The sequence below is a fragment of the Chionomys nivalis genome, chromosome 13, assembly GCF_950005125.1.
Source record: "Chionomys nivalis chromosome 13, mChiNiv1.1, whole genome shotgun sequence".
Lineage (NCBI taxonomy): Eukaryota > Metazoa > Chordata > Mammalia > Rodentia > Cricetidae > Chionomys > Chionomys nivalis.
This window is the reverse complement of record NC_080098.1, coordinates 65,728,391-65,745,561: the sequence shown is the minus strand read 5'-3', so window position 1 is coordinate 65,745,561 and position 17,171 is coordinate 65,728,391.

Sequence of the window (17,171 nt, the reverse complement as noted above, 5' to 3'; positions counted from 1 at the left end):
CTGCTATTAACCCCAACACTGGAGAAAACAAAAGCAGCTGTTGGGGCTGGGTTTGCAGCTCCCAGGTAGAGCACTTGCCTAACACCCTGGGTTCGATCAAAAATATAATCAATTTAAATTCAGTCAGGAAGCAGAGACAGGAGGATCTCTGTGAGTTCGAGGTCAGCCTGGCCTACAGAGAGAGTTCCAGGACAGCTCTGGCTACATAGAAAAACACTGTATCACTTACAAACAAATAAAAACCAGCCATTTCCCTGAAGAGAACATCAGCACTAGCAACTACGGAACAGAGTTGGGTAGTTTTCCACATAGCTCTTTCTTTTTTTTTTTTTTTTTTTGGTTTTTTGAGACAGGGTCTCTCTGTAGCTTTGGTGCCTGGCCCGGAACTAGCTCTTGTAGACCAGGCGTGCGCCACCACCGCCCGGCCACACATAGCTCTTTCTTAAGCACAGGGGTAAGGGAAAGGTGCTCAAGAGAGAGCAACAGCGCATGGGGGTGGTGTCTCTGGGTTCCAAGTCACTGTCTTCATCCATCAGGAGGATCCTGGCAGGTGTGAATCTGTTGTCTGTAAAGGTGAGAAACCTGTGCTCCTGGGGTCACCTGACAGGACTCAACTGAGAGGGCCCAAGATCACAGAAATGCAGGGACATAGGGTGTCTCTAGTGTGAACAAAATCATAGTCCTGTGATTTCTAGAAAATACCCAGGGGGAGAGACCCTGCCCAGGCCTCAAGCATTCAGGCTGTAGCCCTATTATTGCTACCTTGACCTCACCTGAAAGCGTCTCTCTTTAAAAGAGCTCTTGTGTTGGCAACCTTCGCGGTAAACACTGATTGTGAGGGAATTTGGTTCCCAGCTGGAGAAGAATCCTCTGGTATACTCCTGTGTTCCTACAACTTTTCGTATCTTTCTGTCCTGCGTTACAGACACCGTGGCTCCCTCAGGAGTAAAGGCAGCTGGATTTTCTAAGGCTCTCACAGTTTGTCTGCATCCTCTATTCCTGTGGGCACACCTCAGTTTCCCCGCTACCCATCTCTGACTCGGGCGCTGGTTCCCTTCCATGGAGGGACTCTTAAGACTGGTAAGCCACCCAGCTCCCATTCCAGGCCCATTGCCTTTCCATCCCAGAGGTCAGATCACACTTCTGAGAAGGTCATGGGTCATCCTCTAGTGTCAAATCTGGGATCAATCCCTGTGTCCAACTTACAACAGTCCCTTTAAATCCCAGCCTGACCTTGGACAGGACAAGGCAAAGCCTGCCTACACCTGGCATGTTTAAGGATTCCATCCGTCACTAGTAAGTTTGTGGATAAATATTATCAGGGCCACAGGAAGGCTGCTCTATTTTGGCCCAACCCCAGGAGCCATCAGGTCCTGGTCCCAGTCAGGATCGACTCACTCGGGTATTCTGCCTGGCTGCTTCCATCCACCTGTTGGGAAGTTCTCTAGGAAGAGACCTGTTACACTCTACCCAAAGATGCATTGCAGACCAGCAGGTGGCTGCAAGAGTCAACAAATGTCAGCCCTGAGTCCTGCAGGCACAGCTGCCTGCCAGGTAGGACTCTACCGTGTAGCATGAACCTTGTATGGCAAGGAACTGGGGCCACTGCACAAACATGGTTGTGCGTGTGAGAGAGTTCTAGTCTCACGGGTGGTGCTCATGGGCAGTACTGTGCTCCCAAGGCTGTCTGTCCTCCAGCCCACTAGCCCTAGAATGTCTCTAAGCCATGCCCTCCTGCAGGGTCCCTCTCAGTTCCCTTCATATGCAGAGCCCTCTCTATGTAGCGACTGCGCCCTTCTTCCTGGTCTCAAATTGCATCCCTGTGCTCATCTCAAACACAGACACTGGGGGGCAGTCGTCCGACACAGCAAACTCTTTCTTCTTGATGCTGGTGGCTTGGTGACAACACTGAGCAGGAGCCTGTTGGGACCAGGACAAATGGGTCCTGCTGCCTGTTGTCTTGGGTCAGGCTGGGCTGGGAGACAGAGATTCCCAGCTCCAGTGAAGGACTGATAGGGCCCAACCCTGGTTCAGGTATCATAGCTGCAGAGGTGACTTTAAGCAGATTTGGGGAAGCATACAACTTTATTTCCATGTTGTCTTCTTCTGACTCCCATGGGATGCAGCAAAAGAACAGTGTCTGGTGTCAGGGTCACAAATCGGTCCATCTCAGGCTAACCCAAAGGAGGCAGGCAGGATGTTTACTGAGGAGTCTCTACAACTTTCTCTGAAGATGCCACTGGGGGGTCCACTTTCAGCACCATGTGATTAACTGGAAGCAAGAGCCCTGGGCAGTGCTGTAGACACTGCAGGACAGAACATTCAAGAAGAGACACTAGCCCTACAAACTGTCAGGGGACGTTCAAAGGTGGCCTAGTGACACAGGGCGACTCCCTCCCAGTCTGGCAGCCAAGACCTTCACAAAGAGTGGACACTCACAGGGAAAGTAGCTAAAGGCTCCCCTGCTGGGTGGGATGGGTAGGATTTGGACGTGCCCCCTGAGGAGGGACGTCATGACCAAATGATTCAGGATCACAATCTTACACTTGTGCAAGCCTGTGTCTCTGAAGGCCGGGACTTCCCACAGGGTGACCAGGTTCTAGTTACCGTGCAGCCCCCAGGACGCCACCCTTGGTGCCACCTTCAGATGGCAGAGCTTCTTTCCCAAACTGGAAATTGCTGTCCCTCTGATGTTTGGCCAAGTTGGAAACATTCTCAGATCTCAGGCCCAGGGCCACACAAAAGCCCTGAAGGGGATGTGAGCTCGTGTCTACAAAACGTTCATTGTGTTTGCAGGCGTGGAGTGCGGTTGCTGTGAGTGTGTGTTCCAGGTGACTGGGCATGTGTGCATACCTAATGTATGTACATGTAGTGGGTGTACCTGTCAGTGCTGGCTGTGGGTGACGTGCACGTGTGTACAAGGTATGAATGAGTGTGTGTGAGCAGTGGTGTGGGGTGAAAGGCTATGACTGAGTATGTGTGTCCCGGTGAGTGTCCTTGTGTGCACATGGATGGTGTGTAAGTACCTAGGCAGTTGTGCATAGAGAGAGGCACAGGACAAGGACAAGATCTTGGAGGTGCTACTCTGGCCAGGTCATTGTTGGCACTGACTGGAAGGCCAAAGGTCTCACCTGTGCACACCCAAGTGCAAGGCAGGCCCATCCTGTGCTGCAGAAGGTGGGGGACCTCCCCTGTGTCTCCATTTCCTTGGCTTCCTACTGGAGTCTCTGCACTTCTCCACAGAGCCAGCAGCTCCCGGGAACAAGACACACCTTCCTTCTCAGCCTCGAGGGGCCTGTGCCTGGGAGATCAGGGCATCAGAGTTACGTTAGCATCTCGCCTTGCTCCAGCGACAGGGCTCAGGTCTAATGAGATAAAGCTGACATACACATGTGCATCCCTGAATATCATGCTCACGTACATGCACTCCCACGATTGTATACTCTCACACCCATTCTCAAGGATGTCACACACAGACATTCATTCATATTTCATGTGCCATACACACATAGGGTCACATACCACACACACACACACACACACACACGACTCCTCAGTGTGGCACCCCAGCTGGCGTCACAGGTCTACAACTGCTGCCACCTAAGAGGCTACAGCAGGAGGATGGTAAATTCGAGGTCTGCCTGGGAAACTTGGTAAGACCCAGTCTCAAAATGATAAAGTAAAAAGAAGGCTGGGGTGCAGCTCAACAGTAGAGCATTGAGCATCACCTAGGAAGTGAGCCGCTGGGTTCAATCCTTGCGGGACTCTAAGGATAGACTTTACCTTTGTTGTGGGCTGGAGACCAAGAGGCCATTGTGGCATCACATCTTACTGTCACGTGTGCTCGCCAGGTGCCCCAATCACACCTTACATTGTTTTCTCACCCTGAAGAGGTTCTGAGACCTCCACACCAAGGCTGTGTGGGCGTTCATTTGAGACAACCCTGGCTGCACCTGATCCTGGTGCCAACAGCCTAGCTCTCAGTTAGAAAGGAATCCAGCTCACAAGACCTCTGTGTCCACCTGGAGGCCTGCCTTCCCTAAACCCACACACCCGGAGAGCTCCATAGCATCCTCGTTGCATCCATGTCCTCACACCCGTGACATCTGAGATGCAGCTCAATATTTCCACCTGTCAAAGCTCCCCATTCCTCAGCAGCGAGCAGTTTCCACACAGCAAGTGTGATCCAGAGAAAACTCCTTTCTTAGACTTTCCTTTTCGCTGTTGCAGTGTGTGTGTGTGTGTGTGTGTGTGTGTGTGTGTGTGTGTGTGTGTGTGTGCATTTATGCTGGCATATGGGGAGGTGTCTGAGTGTCTGTGTGCCTGTCTGTGGAGGCCAGAGGTTGACATCAAGTGTCAGAATTGCTCTCCATTTGATTTGAGGCAGGGTCTCCCGCTGAACCCCCAGCTCGCTGAGGAGATCCTGTAACCAGCCCGCCTAGGCCCTGCAAGCTCTGGATGACAGGATGGCGAGCCCACCTGCCTTCATGGCATCTCGCATCTCCATTCAGAGACTCCTGCTTGCTTGGCTTCTGCTTTGTCCACTGAGCCTTCACCCCAGCTCTGTCCTTGTTTTCTTTTATTCCCTTTATTGCTTTGGGGGGGGGGGGCATCAAGGGCAAATCAGGTGGTTTGACCTATTATTTTTTAACTTTCAGAGAGTTGCAAACTAGAGCCAAGCTCTCTTGCCCATGAGTCCCTCCAACTGCAGCCTGCACTTGGACATTTCCGTGGGTTGAGAGGTCGACACAGTCGTAAACTATTTTGTGAAATAGTCAAGAAAAAGACACTCACACATCTACGGCAGTTTTCATCCGTGTGTCACCGTGCTCGTCCTGCTTTATTGGCAGCTGTTTTTAATCTGCCCCTGGACCTCATTTCGAAATTTCAAACTTTGCCAGGTGGTGGTGGCACACATCTTTGATCCCAGCACTTGGGAGGCAGAGGCAGGAGGATCTCTGTGAGTTCAAGGCCAACCTGGTCTACAAAGTGAGTTCCAGGACAGCCAGGGCTACATAGAGGCAAGGCTGGGGGTGGAAGAAAGTGACACAGGGACCAGGCATGTGGCTGCTCAGTGTACCATTGGCTAGAATGTTCTACTTTGTACCCTTCTCTGAGACCCCACAATGGTGGGAATAAAAGTTAAGTTCAAGTAGCCAGGTGTGCTTGCCTGTCAAAGTGGCTCTTATAGGGAAAGCCTGGTCTTTATCTGGGGCCATCCCCTGTGGCACCTGGGTAGGGTCCTGAAGAAACAAATTATGCAGCGCATAGAAACATGCAGGGCTTCCAAAGCCCCCGGCCATGTGTAAGAGACTGAAGACCTCGACAATTGGGTTCTGGATTTTCCAGCCCTCCTGCACCTGCTGGCTCTTGAGAGAAGGCTCGGACAGCGCCTCCAGCCTTACACAGCCACCGTACTACTCAGCTTTGTAAACTGAAATTCTCTGTTGAAGATCACACGCTAATTATAATCTTATGACTGTGCAGGGTTGGAATGTTGCAGACTCGGATTCGAAACCATCTTGGGCTCCCTTTGGTCTTCATATATGGCTGTTAGCACCCACCTCTGTGTCTGACCTGACATCAGAATGTTGGGGAAACTCTGATTTTCATCCTCCCTTCCAGAAGCCTTCAACCCTGCCGTCTGTACCCCTCCAGGAGTCTGCAATGGAGGGGATCTTGGAGTGAGACCTAGAGGGACCACACCCTCAAGCCACACCCCAGCTTCTCCTGGATCAGCCCCTTCATTGGTGGGCACATCCGGAAACCTGGAGACGGGTACAGAGCCCAGCAGGTGCAGGTGCTGCATCAGCCATGCTGGCCTCTCGGCCCCAGGACAGCACCAATACTTTGGGCCATGGCTGTGTTTAACCAGTGTTCCCATCTGCACCACCTCATAGTGTTGACCAGGTCAGGTACCCCAATCTGAACGAGCACCCCAGAATAGCTCAGGACTGGCCTCATGGCAGGTCATAGGTAAGAGGAGGGACAGGAATGTTCGTTTTCTTCTCAGACTTACCCAAAAGTGCATGGCCACCTCTGAGAAGGGCATTTGGACACAGCTCTCAGACTTTCAGGTTCTCCAGCTATTCACTTAATCCCACACAGATTTTCGAATGCTGCAGGCCTGCAGCTGCACCCCACTGCAGAGAACAGCATCTAGACATACCTGAAGTATGCACTCAGTTCATCCTAAGCAACCCAAGACTGCTGTCCCAAATTGCCCCCATAAACAGGTTCAAGCCTCTACTTTTGGGATTTTCTCTTTTTGTTTTTGTTGTTAGTTTGGGGATAGGGAGATGTCTGATTGTTTTGATAAAGGGCCTCAGTTTATAGCCCAGGCTGGCCTCAAACTCCCTAAAGACTCCAGCTGGCCTCTAACTTGCAATCCTCCTGCCTCAGCCCCCTAGTGCCAGGATCCCAGGAGTACACTACCACACCAGGTTTCTGTCTATTCTTAAAGAGTTTGTTTTGGTCAAATACTATTAAGTACCCATCCAGCTACAATAACACGTCAAAGCCAGGAATGGGGAGATCACCTGGCACAAGGGTGCCCCTCCTTCAGGTGCACAGTTTTAGGGGTTTGCAAGCTCCAACCCCAGTAGCTTCCCAGGTCCTGGACCACTGGGGTAGGGTGACTGTCTTGATACTGTAAAGCCCCTCCCCCACTCTCAGTGTGAACAATAGAAATTCAGGCTTAGATGAGTCCAGTGGCTGTAGCTGGGGATGACGCAACAGCAATGTGTGTTTATGAAGAGTCGCTGTGCGGTGGCCTGTGCGCCGAGTGCTTGACCAAGTTTCCCTGGTTTCACTGTCATCCTCTATGACAAATGAAAACACGGGTGCCATGTTGTTTAAGGGGCACGTCTGACATGTGTAGGTCACAAATGACCCCTCTCCCTGAGCTGGGACTGGGCACCTGGCTCGGAGGGTAAATAATTTTCCAGAGTTCAGATCTCCTACATAAATGTCCGGTCGGGGGGGAGGTGCCTTCTTATTCCAGCAGCCAGAAGGCAGGGCCAGTGGATTCCCGGGGCAAGCTGCCTGGACAGACAATCCGAATTGGTGAGGTCTGGGTTCAATTGGGAAACCGGCCTCAAGGATTGAGGTGGAAAGTGATTCAGGTGAGATTCCCAGCGTCAATGCTTGCAAGTGCACACAAAGTCCACACAGTACAAACACACAGTACACGTGAAAAACAGCAATGGCCCTCAAAGGGACATGTGTTAAGGTATGGCTCCCTGCCTACGGTGCTATTGAGAGTGGAATATTTAAGAGAGGGACCAAGTAGAAGGAAAGACTATTAGGAGGGCACCCCCGAGAGGACTATGGAATCCAGCCTTTTCTCTCTCTTATGAGTCAATGACTCCCTCTGCCACATGATTCTGCCGTGTGTGTGTGTGTGTGTGTGTGTGTGTGTGTACCCCAAATGACAGGACCAGTCAATCCATCATGGACCAAAACCACCAAAATCCAGCCCAGAGAAAACATCTTTCATTCCTGTTTAAGCTGAATTCTCTCTGACACTTTTCCAGTAACGTGAGAGTGACTAGCAGAGTCTTAAGTCACTCAGCTGGCGACAGCAGAGTCAAGCCTTCATTACACAGCCGGAGCCGCCTCACAGCCCAGCAGTGGGGCCGTGCCATCGCTGGAGTTTTCACTTTCTGTGCCATGAAGATCAAGCGCTGATAAGAGAGACTTTTGAAGAGAGAAACCAATTTGGTTTCCTTTCCTTTCAAGTTCAAATTCATCTAAGGAAGGAAATGGTCTGCAAGCTTTCTTTGTAACTTACTGCCAGACTTCAATTTCAGTCCTGCGTCTCCAGTTTTCTGAGCCCAAGTCCTCAGAGAGATGAGGATTGTGGCCTGGTCTTCCCAGTCCCTGGCCTCTGCCTCGTGGCAGGAGCTTCGTTGTCTCTTTGGTCCCTGCGCCACCAGCAGAAGCAGTGTGATTGTCGCTGTATGACAGACACCCTGGAGGTTATGATACAGGAGCCGAAGAGCTCCCAGCCTGTGAAGTGGTCGTCAGTGCTGGGCTGGCTCTCCGCTTCTCAGTCTTCTTCTGCTGGAAGCTTCGAGTTCGCCCCTATATGTGTTGACGCCATGACTCCTATTCCTGGTGTATTTCAGGCAATTCAGTGATTGCTTCCAGCCGTGGGTTTCCCTTCTATGTGAGATTTCTACCACTGTAATGAAGCGCCCGAGATCATTCACTTCTAAGGAAAAAAGGCTCCTTTGCCTCAGTTTGGGAGATTCCGGTCCCTGACCACTCTGCCCCGCTGCTTCGAGCCAGTAGCAGGCAGCTTCATGGTAGAAGAAAATGGAAAAGCCAACCCACTCACCTCATGGCTGTGGAGCAAAGAGAGGTAGAAGTGTCTGGAGTCCTGCTATTCTTTTGGGAAATGGGCTCTCAATAGCCTAAAGACCCCCAGGCTCTGGGAAGCAAGCCTTCCACACATGGGTCTTACCATCTCTACAGTAGGAGCTTGGCAAACAGCCCATGTTGAGAAGCCCAATGGCATTTGTCTCTATAAACTAATTCTCAGCCCAGATCTCACTTGGACCAGCAGCTGGAGGCCAGTTCAGAGTTACAGGAAGCCTGACTGAGATGACAGAGATATAAGCCCCCACTGGGGAGAACTAAGACCAGACATGGGCCAGGCCTAATCATAGATTTGGCTTTACTCTCCGCACACTGAAGAAATCAGTGGAATGCGTTCCCAGGAGGACAGGCTATCTCTCCTAAGAAGTATGGTGATTAGGCCAGGGACAGGAATGAACAGAGAGGTGCAGAGTTTTCCAGATCAGATGCAGGGCTGAGATGACTGACTGTCTGAACGCTATCACCACCCTCTACCCCAAGATACGTGGCACTGGTGATTCCTCTCCCAGAATCCTATCAAAGCTGAGACTGTCATCTTAACTTACTGGCTGACCCCTTGCCCTGCCTCCATCACAGCTGCATGATGGGAGGGCCTTCTCCTGACTGCACCCCAGGACTGTGTGGGCCTTGGGCGAGGGCTGGGAAAGGACTCAGCAGATGAAGGAGTGAGGGATTGTATGCCTCCTACTTGAGGCCTCCTAGTTCTTATGCAATAGTGGGAAAAATAAATAAATAAATAAATAAATAAATAAATAAATAAATAAATGGGAATGTACGTGTCTTTAACCATAGACTGCAAGATCTTATATAGGGAAAATCCAGATTAGCACACACACACATACACACAAATAAAATCTAACAGAACTAGTAAACAAAAGCTGGGCCGAACTGCCTTCCATGCAACACTGACGGCAGGTTTTCACACTGAAACCAAGGATGCTAAAATAGCAATACTCAAGTTTAAAACTCACCAGCAAAGGTCAATAGTAGACATTAGAGTTTGCTGTTGTCCGACATAGGAGGTATGAATCCTATGACATACTAGTATAGACGTCAGGACACACAAAGTATGTCTACACCTAAGACTAGCAAAACAACTCACGGGACCGCTCTGCAAAAGACAAACATGGTGACCTCAGTAATCAGTGGGACGGTAGAGACGCGGAACTTCCCTTTGACTGAAGGCGTTATCAGATAAAGATAGCTATGACTACAAAAGAAGGAAGCTGCCAAGAAAGCGCTGTAGCCACTACACAAAAGAAAGCAAGTGAGTCCCACAAGAAGCCCAGGCCACACAACTGTCACATATATGCAGACGACCTCGGTCAGTCTCACGCAGGCTCCCTGGTTGTCGGTTTGGTCTCTGTGGGCCCCTATGAGCCCAGGTCAGTTGATTCTGTGGATTTTCTTGTGGTGTCTTTGCTTCCCTGGCTCCTACCATCTCCTACCTCTTCCATGGGATTCCCAGAGCCCAGCCTGATGTTTGACTGTAGGTCTCTGCATTTGTTTCCATCAATTGCTGCATGACGCCTCTCTGGGAGCAGGGGCTGCCTCTGACCTTTCTGCCTACTTTTGGGACCGTTTCCTCACACTGGGTTGCCTTGTTCAGTCTTAATATGAGGGGAGGTGCCTAGTCTTACCGCAACTTGATATTCCATGTTTCGTTGTATCCACGGAGGCCTGCCCTTTTTTGAAGAGAAACAGAGGATGAGAGGGAGGCAAAGAAGAGGTGTTGGGGGGGAGACTGGTAGGAGAGGAGGGAGGGGAAACTGGAGTTGGGATGTAAATAAAAAATAATTTGAAAAACAAAAAGAAAGCAAAAGAGTGACTCAGAGTAACACTTCAAAACAAGTCATCCAATCACAGAGAGAAGAAGTGAAAGAGAGGAGGAAAAATAGAAAATAACTAATAAAGTTGCCACAATAAGTTCCTTACATCTCTGTGATTATTAGAAATGCAAATGGATTAAAATCCCAGTAAGCAAGCAAACAAACAGAAAAACACAACCGGGCAGTGGTAGAGCATACATTTAATCCCAGCACTCAGGAGGCAGAGGCAGGCCGATCTCTAAGTTCGAGGCTGGCCTGGCCTACAGAGTGAGTTCTAGGACAGTCAAAGCTACACAAAGAAACTCTGTCTCAACAAACAAACAAACAAAAACAAACAAACAAACAACACACAGAATAGAGGCTGTAAAGATGGCTCAGCAGACAGACAAAGCCCTGGCCATCTAAGTATGAGGACTGAATTCTGGGTCTCCAGAATCTACTAGAAATCAGTCCTGTGATCCCTGCCTTCAAGAAGCAGAGTAAGGCGACCCAGGGCAAGCTACAGTCACCTGAATTGGTGAGCTCTGGGGTCAGCAGGAGACTCAGATTCGATAAATAAAGGGGAGAACAATCAACTTTGCATCTTGTGCCCACATATGTGCCCACAAGTATGTGCAACTGCACACACATGTGCATATGCATGCACACCACACACGTATACACATGACAAAAAAGATCCCAACTATGCAGTCTTTAGAAGACACTAATTTCCATGTAGGTATATGCACGGACACAAAGCCAGGGGAAGGAAAGCGGCTCCATGCAAACCGGAGTCCAAAGGATACAAGCCCTCATGTGTCACAAAAGAGACTTCAGGTTCAAACTGGCACAAGAGGCAACTGCTGCTGCTCTCAAAGGCCCAGAAATCCAGACGGTGTAAGAGATAGTTACACAAACATAAGCTCATGGAGAGCAAATCGGAGAGACCTCGGGAGAGACAGACGTGCAGGGCTAGCCGGAGACTTCAGTACTCCACACCCCATAACAAACAATGTATGCGTGCCAAAAGCCAATATGGAAACAGCTGACTTAAACAATACAGTAAACCACGTGGTCTGAGCAGGCACGTTAGAACATTCCACCCTCAGCAGCAGGGCACACTCTCCTCCCGAGTGTAGATGGAACATGTCCCCTGGCAGGCTGTGTGTCAGGAAAAAGGAAGAAGCTTAACAGCCTTTAAGGGACTGATCTTCAAGCACGTGCTTTGTGCTTTGTAAGGCCACTAAGGAAAAGGAACCAGCAAGCAATGAGAGAGGGAAGACGGGAAATTTACACATATAAAAATTAAACAATACACGCGTGAACAGTCCCTGGACTGAAAAAAGAATAAAAGTTAAAAGCAGATTAGAAAACATCCCAAGACAAAAGAAAAGGCAAACATAACACAGGAAAACTCGGGGTGGGCATGAACAATACTCGGGGAAGCTTGGAGCACTGACTGTCTACAAACGGAGCGCTCACACCAACTGCCCAAATCCAGCCACTGAAAGACCAGAAGGGAAAGAAACAGTCATAGTAAGCCAGAGGAAAGGAACAACAAAGATCAGGACAGAATGAACCACACAGAAAGTAGGAAATCAGAAAAAAAAAGAAAAGCCAAACTATGAATTGGCATTTTAAAAGATAAAACTGGAAAATCTTTATTAGTTTAAATAGGGATAAAAGTTAAACAAAAACAAAATAAAGTTGGGAATATAAAAACAGCACTGTAACATTGCCACAAAATTAAAAAGGGTCATAAGAGGACTAATTATATACCAGAAAACTGAATAACTTCGAATAAGCAGACAAGTTCTTCAGACCCTAAGCCCTGAAGGGAATTAGGGCTGTTAGTGCCAGATCAAGGTTAGATGATATGGTGCCAGCGTAGACTTCCAGAGTGACTTGGTTAAAAAGACTACTACCAGGTGTCCCAGAACCATGTGTAAGCAATAATGTAAAGCTTCTTGCTCATCCAGTCTAGCAAGAAGCCCCTTCTGTGTGATTCTCTACAAGATACCTTTGGGACCAAGGGGGCGTGGTCTTGTTCCAAATAAAGACTGTCATATATGCCAATGGCTCTGAATATCTTCACTCTCCCAGCTACACAAGATCCTCTACCTCTGGTTCCTGAACTCTGTCCTCTCACACCCTAAGAATAGGCCATTAACAGATATAAAACCAAATAGACCAATAATCAGTAAATCTCTAGACAGGAAAAGCTCAGGTCTGTACCAGACAGCTTTGCTCATCATGTCTCACAAGATTTAAAGACCATTCCCCAAAAATAAACGATGGAAGAGCATTTTCTCATTCCTGAGGCCATCATTCCCTGATACCAAGGCCAGAAAGAGATGTGGAAGAAGCAAGCCTTGCAATTTTCTGTCTGTCGCTGGAGAAATGATGCCACAGTTCTTACCAAAATGAGAGAAAAATCTTACCTTGCCTTGAACATTGCACAAGACAACACAAGGCACCTCATAAAAATGAGCAACTCTATGTGTCAATTAAAAATTTAAGTTAACTTCTTTAAAACACCAGCAAACTGACTTCAATAACACATTGGAAGAACCCTATCTTAGGATCAAGGCTTCAGTCCACAGTAATAGAATTATGAAAATCCCATGGTCTGTAGATAAAATATATTTGAAAATATATGATTAAGTTTTCACTACTAACTCTCAATGGCTCTGGATACAAAATGAACTTACCACAACTTAACAAAAGGCACATGTGGAAGGCACTAGCCAGTGTCACTCAGTGATGCAAACTGAGGAGACGGACACTTGGCATACCTAGTCAAGTCCTGGCCATCGCGACCAGGAAAAATGAAAATGCCTTACAGACTGGAGAAAGAAAGAAAATAACTCCTTTACGTAGATGACACATTCTCATAAGTCAATGACCCTAAAACCATAGAAGGAGGGGAACTGATGGGGTAAATGACTTTAATAAACTTGCAGCTTATAAAATACAAAAATTAGTTGCATTTCTATGCTCAAACAATGAACTATTTCCCCACCTGAAAATAAGAAAATGTTCTATTTAGGACATCGTCAAACATTAAAACACTAATAAATTTACAAAACGAAGTTAAAGGTATGTTAGGAACTACAGAGCTTAGGGCAAACATTCACACTGCTCAGAGTGGGCTACACAGTCAGAGCAGTCACTGGGAAATCCCGATGGAAGATTTCACTGAAATGAAAAAAAAAAAAAACTAAAATTCACCACAAAGATAAAAAATAAAAGTAAAGTCATCTTGCAAAAGAAGAACTAAGTCAGAATTTTTTTTCTTCTAAATACATTGTAAAGCTCCAGCATTAAGACATTATAGCACTGCCATTAAACAAAAAGACAATATATAGGCCTGTGAGCGAAAGGGACGGCTAATAGATGGATCCACACACACAATTGACCTGAGCACCAAGAGTACACAACGAGCAAGAGGAGCCTCTTCCACAGAGGGGCTGGGAGACTGGATCGACACCTGCAGAATGTTGGTAAAATCACCTGCAGGAGCTGCAGCAGGGCTCGGTTGGCAAAGTGCTGGATGATCTGTTTGATCTCCCCCAGCACCCATGTTAAACACCACCACCGCCAACGTAAGGTGTGTGTCTGGAATCTCAGGGCTGGGGAGACAGCAGTGATGGCAGAATCCCTGGGGTTAGCTGTCCAGTCTACCTGAATATGTATGCTCCAGGTTCAGAGAGTCTGTCAAAAAAAAGAAAGAAAGAAAAACCAAGATGGAGAGTGGCTGACCTCTGACTTCCACCTGCATGTGCACACCCACGCATCCCCCTGGTCTCCCTGGTGCACACGCACACACACACACACATAAACATACACACTCAAAACCAAGTCAAAATTAATAAAAGAATTTAAGCAATGACATGAAATTATTTAAGAGTCCCAGGAGAAAAACTTCACACCACTGGATGAGAATGAAGTATCTTATGTTTAATGAGATAAGCCAGACACAATATAACTCCACCAAAACAGCAAGCCCAGTAGAGCAGAGCACAGGGTAGTGATAGGAGCCAGAGGAGAGGAATTGGGGGCTGCTATGTAAGAAGTATGAGGTTACAATCAGGTAAAATGTAAAGATGTAGCCAGGTGTTGGTGGCGCATACCTTTAATCCCAGCACTCAGGAGGCAGAGACAGGCCAGCCTGGTCTACAGAGTGAGTTCCTACAGAGGAAACCCTGTCTAGAAAAAAAATGTAAAGACATAGAGATGGTGTGCAATGTTATGCCTATACTTAAGAAAAGGAAAAGTACCCAAGGCACAGTTTGGTATTGTGATGAAATACCACCACCAATAAAAAGCAACTTATGGAGCAATTTATTTTGGCTATGGTTCCAGAGGACTACTGTCCTTCATGGCAGCAAGGGCAGGAAGCTGGGAAGTCACATTTTAATCCATACGCAGGAAGCAGAAGAAAGAACAGTAAACATGTCAAAACTATGAATCCTCAAAGCCCATCCCCAGGGATGTACTTCCTCCAGCAAGGTTCCACACCTCCCCCAAACACCACAGCGCCACCAGCTGGGAACCAAATGCTCAAGTACTCGAGCCTACATTTCTCATTCAAACCACCATGGAAACGGACCTAACTGCAGGATCTCTGAATTCCACCAAGCTCACTTCAGATCCGTCATCACCAATCAAGTTTTTGCATTATCATTAAAGACCCTGCACACCCCTCCCCGGTCACATTCTAGCCCTCACCCCCAAGTGACAGTCCTTCTGATGAGATCCGCCAGAGTCTCATCATGTTCATTCTTCATATGTGCTAATGGACTGAGCACACCATTTTAAATCATGCTGGTTGAGATTTAACAAAGTCTTAACTATGTCATTTCCTGTCTAGAGGAACAGCCCACATTGTGTAGGCTTCACTACCACGTGTTGCCTGTTCCTTGGGCGTGCACATCTACACTGTTTCTTCCCCTGCACGCTGGCTAGGAATATTCCAGCCTGGCATCTCAAAAGCCTGGCATCTGAGACATCTACATGCATTTTTCTGAAGTGCACGTCTGTAGTGTGACACCCCTGTATTATTACACCCAAAGGCAGAGGCATCTGACCCTCATACCCACTGAATCTATGGAGCAACCAGTGCTGGCTTTCCCCAGCCTGCTTCCTGTGTTCATTTTCATCTTTCCAGGTTTTGGTAAGGGCGTTCCTAGTAAGTTGAACTCTGCATGTTGCCAGTTGGGACTTTCTGTAATGGTCTCTGTTTCATTAAAAAGCTTCTTTGGTGAGGGTTAAGAGCTACTTATCTGTGGGTATACGACGTGTATTTAGAATGAGTTAGGAATCACACCAGTTTCGGAAAGTGGCAGCAGCGGGGTCTCCGCTAAGATTCATGACCTCACTAGCTATGGGTGGTTGATTAGGTTTTCAGTCCCAGGCATGATGAGCAGGCCTTCTGTCCAATTAGGCAGCCGTTGGTTACCACCGAGATATGAGTGCTACTATTGCTTCCTGAGGGGTATCTTCTTGTGCTGGGCATTGTTGTGGCTCCTAGGCATTTTAGCTGGGTTGGCACCATTGATTGCTTTCCCGCCTGGAAAGGGTTAGGGTTTTGTTACTACTAAAGCTGTTCCTTAGGAAGGAAGCTTTCAGGTCAGATCCTTTGATTCCTATGGCCAAACTGCATAGCATCTTTAGTAATGAGACTTAACTTCAGTGTTTGGAAGGCAAACAAGAGCAACAGCAATTGCTTATATTGCTTTGAGAGTCTCTTGGAGAGTCAACAACTCAGCAACGAACAACTCAAAAGGTTTTAATACCTGGGTGTTAGTCTATAGTTCTTAGGGAGGCATTATCACCCCAACTGGTATAACTTCACTTAAACCACACACACGAAAGAGAGAGAGAGAGGAGAGAGAGAGAGAGAGAGAGAGAGAGAGAGAGAGAGAGAGAGAGAGGAATATGTATTATTTGCTTATTGAACTGTCTATTGGAGCTCCCTGGCTTACAAGCCCAGCTGCGGCACAGACCAATCTGCTTCATGTACCTAGGTTCTTTATTCTGTCCTGTTCTTTTGAATTGTTTGTCTATGGCTTTAGCTCTATAAAGTATCTAAATCTCTGGCAAACTAATCCCCTGCCTGTACCAATCCTAACTGTTCTTTGTCCATTCTTCTTCCACATGAGCTTTTGAAGATCAACTTGTTATATTTACAAATTCAAGCTGTTGGTTGGAACACTGACTCAACAGTGACAGTGCTCAGGCCTTTGTGGACCACAGGTGATTAGCATCTACATTGCATACACCCAGGCTAAGCCCTCCCCCTGGTTCCCATGTTTGAGTGCAGAGTCCATGGCAGGAGCTGTGTCAGCAGTCTTAGCATCTGCAGAATCTTCCCGGTTCCCTTCCTCCTTGGGAATTCCTGTACTCCTACAACCCTTGAATATCTCGCAATGGTAATGGGAAAGGCTGATAACAGATTCTTCTCTGCTTTAAAGATAATTGATCTCTTTAACTGAGGGGGGGAGGGAAGTTAAGATCCAATTAGATCAAAGAGTTCTGCTTGGGGTGTGTGTGTGTGTTTTGTTTTGTTTTGTTTGGGGGCGGGCTCGAGTGATTTTTGAGAGGGGGTAGGGAGGATTAGTTTTTTTTTCAAGACAGGGTTTCTCTGTAGCTTTGAAGCCTGTCCTGGAACTAACTTTTGTAGACCAGGCTGGCCCCAAACTCACAGAGATCCGCCTGCCTCCTGAGTGCTGGGATTAAAGGCATGGCCACCGCAGTCTTAGACCAAAGAGTACTAACATGGAACAGCAAAATAGGATGGCACAGAAAACCTTGACGTACCAGAAATTATTTTGTTTTGAGTAAAACTCCAACTTAATTAAACATAAAACTGGATGGATTTTTCAAAGCCACAGGCAGTACTCACTACACAAAGATGCTTGCCTATTTTGTCATATTTGCTTCAATTTTATATTCATAAATACATTAAAATCGAGGTAA